This window comes from Pteropus vampyrus, unplaced genomic scaffold (assembly GCF_000151845.1).
Source record: "Pteropus vampyrus isolate Shadow unplaced genomic scaffold, Pvam_2.0 Scaffold23, whole genome shotgun sequence".
NCBI lineage: Eukaryota > Metazoa > Chordata > Mammalia > Chiroptera > Pteropodidae > Pteropus > Pteropus vampyrus.
This window is the reverse complement of record NW_011888804.1, coordinates 5255775-5262763: the sequence shown is the minus strand read 5'-3', so window position 1 is coordinate 5262763 and position 6989 is coordinate 5255775. Positions and strand designations below refer to the sequence as shown.

Genomic DNA, 6989 nt, shown 5'->3' with positions numbered 1-6989 from the left:
TCAGAACTTATATTTGAAAGAGTTGATATAATCTGTACATGCTTCCAAAGGTGGAATCTGTTTCCCTCCCCTGAATCTGGGACGGTCTTCTGACTTGACCTGATAGAATATGGAAGAAATGAAATCATTGGACTTCTGAGTCCAGGTCGTCTTAGGCATTGGCACCCCCGCTTCTCTGAAGCCAGCATCAATTACAAGCCCAATGTCCCTGAGCTCACCATGCTGCCAGAAAGCCCAAGGGACCCATGAGAAAGGCCGTATGGAAAGACAGCGTGATGCCCCAGCTCTTGCAGCCCCTTTTCCCCCCAGCAGAAGCTCCGGTCATGCAATTTCCACATTGATCTTGGACACTCCTGCCCTGGCAGACACCACATGGAGCCGAAAAACCACACGGGAGCCCAGCCCAGCCTGAAGAAGAGTCAGAAAGAGTAAACTGTCCTTTTCAGCTAGCTCCTCAAATTTGGGGTGGTTTATAACGCAGCGATGGATAACTGAAAGAAAGTACAGTTGTCCCCAGAGATTGGTTCCAAGACCCCCGTGGATGCTCGAACTCCCTTGTATAAAGCGGTGTTGTGTTTGCAAATCCTCCCATATGCTTTAAATCATCTCTAGATTACTTATAATACCTAATACCACCTAAACGCTATGCAAAGAGTTGTCCTACTGTATTGTTTAGAGAATAATGAAAAGGCAAAAAGAAAAGTCTGTCCATGTTCAAGACAGACGCACAGATGCAACCATCATTGGCCTGACTACACAATAATCTTTCGCAACAACCTAACTTTTTTTTTTTTTTTTAAATATTTCGACCCACGGTTGGTCGGATTCACAGATGCAAAACCCAAGGATATGGCGGACCCATTGTATTCCTAAGGAGTCAGCCGGGTGGCATTTTTTTCTGTCATCTTCAGACTAACAGCCTATGTCTTTGCAAGGTTTACATCTTTGCACTTCGCAAGTGACATGATCTACGTTTTCACACATTTTTAAGTGCATCTCGCATCGTCTCGTTTTTCACCATCTTCTCAGAGTCTCCTTTTAGCCATATCCTTGCGTTTGTGAAAACAGTACCGGGTTTGGGTCAATCGATGCCGCCATAAAACTAAAAAAGAAAGAAAAGAAAAGAAAGAAAAGCTGTCTTTAAATACAGAGATTTAAGGTTCTGTTTTATTAGCGCGTCTCTTCTTCCAATGGATGAATCACGTAGAACGGCACCGGAAATGCCACCTAATCCTGTTCCCACGAAAGCATACTTTTAGATAGATAAAAACATCAATTGATTTGGGTAAACAGACATTGGCTTCGCTCTGAAAAGAGCGGCGTCATCAGGTTACACTGACAATATAGGGTGAAAGAATAAATCACAGGTCTCTGGTGCCTGAAAGGGTTAACAGACTTCCTTCCAGTTCACTGCCTTGGGGTGTGGGGGAATCAGAAATAGCAACAAGCCTTTCTACATTTGCACAAATGTAATTGCTTCTAATGCTACTTAACTTTGAAGAAGCTTAGCATTTTCATTTCACGAGAGCTTTCAGGTTTGTTTCTCCTTTCAAAGGCCGCCTGGATTGAAGGTTCTATAAAAGAATGAGTGTGGGGTGGGGTGGGGAGGTAGAAAAGGGGAAAGAGGCTAGGAAAACGAACTGCTTTTAAAAATACAAATATGACAGAGTGGTAGGTGCATTCCCAGTACAATGGAGACAGGAAGTTGAAGGTCTCTGCAAAGAAGCAGCAGACAGCTGGTTGAAGTAAACAGAACTGGGGATGAATCTGACTCCGCTCGCCTCCCAGCAATTGGCTTGGGGCAAATCACCTACATTTCCTGCACTTTGGTTTCCTCATCGGTGAAATGAGGCTAAGGAAAATGTCACAGGACCAGAGTGAAGAACCAAAGAGATAATCTACCTGAGGGGCTTAGTCCAACATCTGGCAGAAAATAGATCCCCGACACTTGTTACCTTCCTACTTAGTATAGCTCACTTATAGGAGATGGTTTGGGAAAGGTTGACAGTTTGTCCAGAGGATAATGGGTTTAGGGAAATCCATTTTGTGAAAGAAGCCACGAAGGTCCCAGAGAGTTCCTGTAAACCCCTCAACGGAGAAATGTTGCATATCTGTTGCATCCGTCACGACGCCCGGGGCTCTGGGCAGAATCAGATGTCACTGAGCAATCCTGGGAAAGGGTTTTGTTGTTTTTGTGGTTCCTTTTGACGTCTACCAACTGAAGACAGAAGCCTAAGGGAAAGGGTGAGGTCTTAAAAGAAACTTCAATGATAAAAGTTCAGTAATAAGCCGTTCATTTGGACAATAGATAAACCAATATTGATACCATGTCTAGATTTTCGAACCATTCATTTAAAATCCCCAAAACCTAGCGAAGAAAAAGATGCAGCTAATGGTGTCATTTTCATCCTAACGCTGACAGAGGAAGAAGAGTTTTTGAAGACGAGGTTGACTTAATCCTGAATTAGGGGTTTTGTATTCAATATCTCATCGAACCCCCAAAAGGGCGTATTTCCCACCTTTTAGATGCAGAAACGGCAGCTATAAGAAGTAGGGCATACTGGACAAGACGGCTCATCTATAAAAATTCCAGAGTCAAGATCTGAATGCAGATCTAACTCTGAAGCCTGTGATTGTAACCAAAGTGCTCTCTTGCCTCCCCCAGGGAAGTCAACTGGATCCTACTTAGAAGTCTGGGATGAAGTGGGAAGAGGGTAGAGGGAAATACGACACCCATTATCCGGGGTTTCATGCTGTGATTAGAATACAAAGTTATACTCAAAGGAAGGGTTCCAAAGGGAGATCCAATGAGAGGCAGAAAGGCTGACATTATATAAGGAGCCAGGAAGAGTTCCTCCAGGTAAGGTCTAAACAAGAAAGCAAGTAGCAGCTTAGCCGTTACAGAGCTTAATGGCACATCAAGGCTTGGTGTTCAAGGAAAATTGCTCAGGATTCAGACCATGGGATACGAGAGGGGAACTTCATCTCGATTTTGTGCATTGGGAGAGCAAATATGACCACGTCAAGGCCCTACGCAGGACCCATCGGCAATCGGGCAGTGGCTTCTGAGGACTCCCAAATACCGAACTTGTCCTACTGAATTTCGCAGTCCTGTTTTGAGGCAGGCGCCCAGGAAAGAAAGAGATGAATGTAAGCCAGGACCATTCACAGAGGGAATCAGAGATCTGGAAGCTTTGTCAGGTTCATACGGATCTTTAATACGCATCGGTGCCCGCTGAGCTCGCCTCTTTCATATTCTAGGTTCTCTATCTCCGGCTTTCTCACGCTCCTCTGTACGCTTTTGGGGAAGAGCCTTCAGGTAAAAATAAATAATTATGTCTGAGACCATCAGAGTCGCTCACTTTGCTGCACAAACATTCGTGCAAGGCTCCCCTCATTAAATCTCCCTAAAATTCCAAACTTTTGAGTTTTCAGACTAGTGTGAAGTTATAGACCCAACGCCATCTGATCCAATCAGCAACTTATCCAGACTTCTCACCTTGCCCATCCTTTCACAATTCCTGACGTCTTTTGATCATTTGAGAGACTTATCTGAGTTGGTTTTTCATTAGAGCATTGTGTACATATTTGCATCATCTCCGATACAGGTAGTAAGGGTCATTGGGATCACAATTTCCATCTTATTTCATCTTACCACTCCACCCCTGGCAAAGGGCTGGACACCAAGGAGGAGCATATATGTTATTGAATATGTTGAAACTGGGGAAATAAGTAATTGAGAGGTTCCTGGAATACTGAAGTACTTGTTTTGGTTTTGACACCAGAACGGGTTCAAAATGAGCTCCAAGAGCTGGACAATTATGCTTCTTGAACTTGGTCTTTACACCTAAAGAGGTGTTTCGTCAACCCCCTTTCTCGGTTAGGTTACTTGAGTTGAAAAAATGGTTGTTGACAGGCACTGTATGCCAGGCTTTGTGCTCGGTATTGCAGATGTAAAAGTGATTAAGACACAGTCTTTAACTCGAAGAATCTATAGCCCAATGAGAGAGTTAAATGCATCAAAAGATATTAAAATAATACTAGCTACTATTCATTAATCACTTACTGTATACTTGTGACTTCAAAAGCATATATTATCTCATTCTCAAAGCTCTATGAGACTTTTGGACACAGCCATGGTGGAGTCGTTGGTCCTAGACTCACCCTCTCATAAATAAGTCTATGAAGCAGCTGTTTTCAGACATGGGACAGCTGACAGTGAAGAGCTGTGATCTTTGAGAGAAAGGAACACTTGAAACCAGCTCCACGTTCACGCCAGATTTCCACTTGCAGCACGGAGAAGTGGAGCCCAAACAGACAGCAGTGAACTTGCTCGAAGAGAACCAGATTGGAGTTTGGTGTTGCCGAGGCAGCAGAATATGTGAAACAGGACGGTAGAGAAAAGAAGCTACACAGACGACGAGGTCTGGGACAAATACTAAATGGAGTGTGTGCAAGGCAAGACTCAAACTTAATAGCGAATAGCCACTGTCAGGGGCAGAGAGTGGGTACTGTGAGTTAAAAGGTGATTCTAGAGGTTACACAGGGTAAGGAGATGTTGGGGCTCTGGCCAAGAAACAGAAGAGAGTGTGTTGAATTTCCTAAGCATTCATTTGATACCCGCAGCAAGGTCATGCCTTAGAAAGAGAACTATTTTAGCCTTAGAGAGAGAGAGCTACCCTTTACCCACCCCCCACACCCCACTAAGGAAGCCTAAACAAGTTTCTAAGGTCAACCTGAACCTCCGGTAAATTAACTACTTGCTAGAACAAAGCTCAATTCTCTTTAAAAGAAGATAAAATAATTCATATTTTCAACAATATAATCTCCACAGTTTTTGAAATATAATAAAAAAAATTTAGCAGGTCAGGAGGATGTAACCTATAACAAAAATGGAAAGCGCAACAGAAACAAACTAAAAATATCCAGTTAGTACAAAAGAATGCAGGAAAGTGGGGGCGTGGGAGATGAAAACAGCCTGAATAAATAAAAAAAAAAAAAAAAGATGGCAAACAATCCCAGCCATATGAATATTTACATGGAGTATAAATGGACTAAATACTAAATAAGACAGATTGTTTGACTGGATGAAAACACAAGCCCCAACGATATTGTGTTTACAAGAGATGTACCATAAATGTGAAGAGACAGATGGTTTTAAGCAAAGAAGATGGAAAAGAGGTACCATGCAGGTAGTAACCTTAAAAAGAAAATCCCTAGGTTGGCTATATTAATATCAGATGAGGTAGAATTCAAAGCAAGGACTATCGTTAGAGACAAAGAGGAACATAATATAATGGTAAAGGGGTAAAACCTACCGGTTCATCAAGACAGCATAACAATCCTGAATGTGTATTGTGGTAGAGTTTCTAAAGATGGGCATCATCGATCTCTATCCTTCTTACATATGCATGTCACTCCACGTGTCGAGACGGAGTCTATGTTGCTTTCCCTTGAACTTGAGCTGTTCTGTGACATCCCTGGCCTACGCGTCTCAGTTCCATTTCTTTCGGAGCAGCCCTTGCCATGCATTGATCTCCCGGATCAGCCCTGACCCCCTCGTCGTTCCTGCAGCCTAAGGATGCTGGAGCCTCATGTCTGTCGCTCATCTCAGTTGCTTCCGCTTGACTGGCTTCTACACTCTTCCGTCACCTGGGTAACTCATTCTTTACATTAACTTATCTCCATGTGGACCCATTTAGAATGGTTTCTGTGTTCCAGCGGGACACTAACTGATACAGGGAGCTGATGAAGCTTGTTCTACCGATTTGCCGGATGGGAGAGTGAGGCTCAGCATTGTTCTGGATGGTTCTTCTCCACTTTGGACGCGTACCCCTTCCGCATCCACAAGCATGCATGGTCCAGCAAAATGTCGGCAGGCTTTGATCTGCCATTAAAAAATGACTTTTACAAATGGAAAGGCTTTTCCATCTGTATGATTTAAACGGAACGATCAATGTTTAAATAATAAATGCCCTGATTTTGGGAAGTCTGTCCTCCTCTGGCGGCTTCCCTGGGCATGTCTGGGTCAAACTCAGCTGCCTTGGGTCTCTGTTTTCATCCCCCACCCTCCTCCCCCCGAACCTGAGGGACAGTGCAAAAATGACAACATTATTTATAACAACCAAGGCATGAAAATGACTTAAGTCTCCTTAGTGGATGAATGGATAAAGAAAATGTGATATATATACAGGTATACACACACACACACACACACACACACACACACACACACACACACACACACACATATATAGTATACATATTCTCCATGTATATATGTATATATAATGGAATATTATTTGGCCATAAAAATAAAGAAATCCTGCCATTTGTGACAACATAGAGAAAAACAAATAATGTATAATATCATTTGTATCTGGAATCTAAACAATCCTGACTTATAGAAGAAGAGATTGCCAGGGATAGGGAGGTGGCGGAAATGGATGAAGGTGGTTACAGCATACAAACATCCAGTCATTAGCCAAGTAAGTTCTCGAGATCTAATGTACAGCATGGAAACTGTAGGTAACGATATGGCATTGTACACTTGAAATCCACTAAGAGTAGATCTTAAAACTTCTCCTTGTCTACGGCCATGCTACCCTGAACAAACCCCATCCCATCTGATCTCGGAAGCTAAGCAGGGTCGGGCCTGGTTAGTATTTGGATGGGAGACCAACTTGGAAGACCAGGTGCTGTAGGCATAAAAAATAAAAAAATAAGAGATTGTACACTGACAAGGTCCTTGCAATCTGTGAGGTCAACCAAGGGTTGCCTCGCCTAAAAAATTAAAATTAAATTAAAAAAAAAAAACTTCTCTTTGCAGAAAAGAAAGTATGAACCATGTGAGATGATGCATATGTGTTAACTAACCTTATTGGGGTAATCACTTCGAATATCTACCCATTTCGAGCCATCACATTGTACACCTTACACTCACACAATGTATTATGCCAATTGTATCCCAATAAAGTTGGAATAAAAAG

At 42.7% G+C, this 6989-nt stretch overlaps 1 pseudogene; it reads left to right on the top strand.

Annotated features, from left to right (window-relative positions):
- The first annotated feature begins 6588 nt into the window (after positions 1 to 6588).
- Positions 6589 to 6707, top strand: LOC111737102 (annotated as a pseudogene).
- Positions 6708 to 6989: the final 282 nt, after the last annotated feature.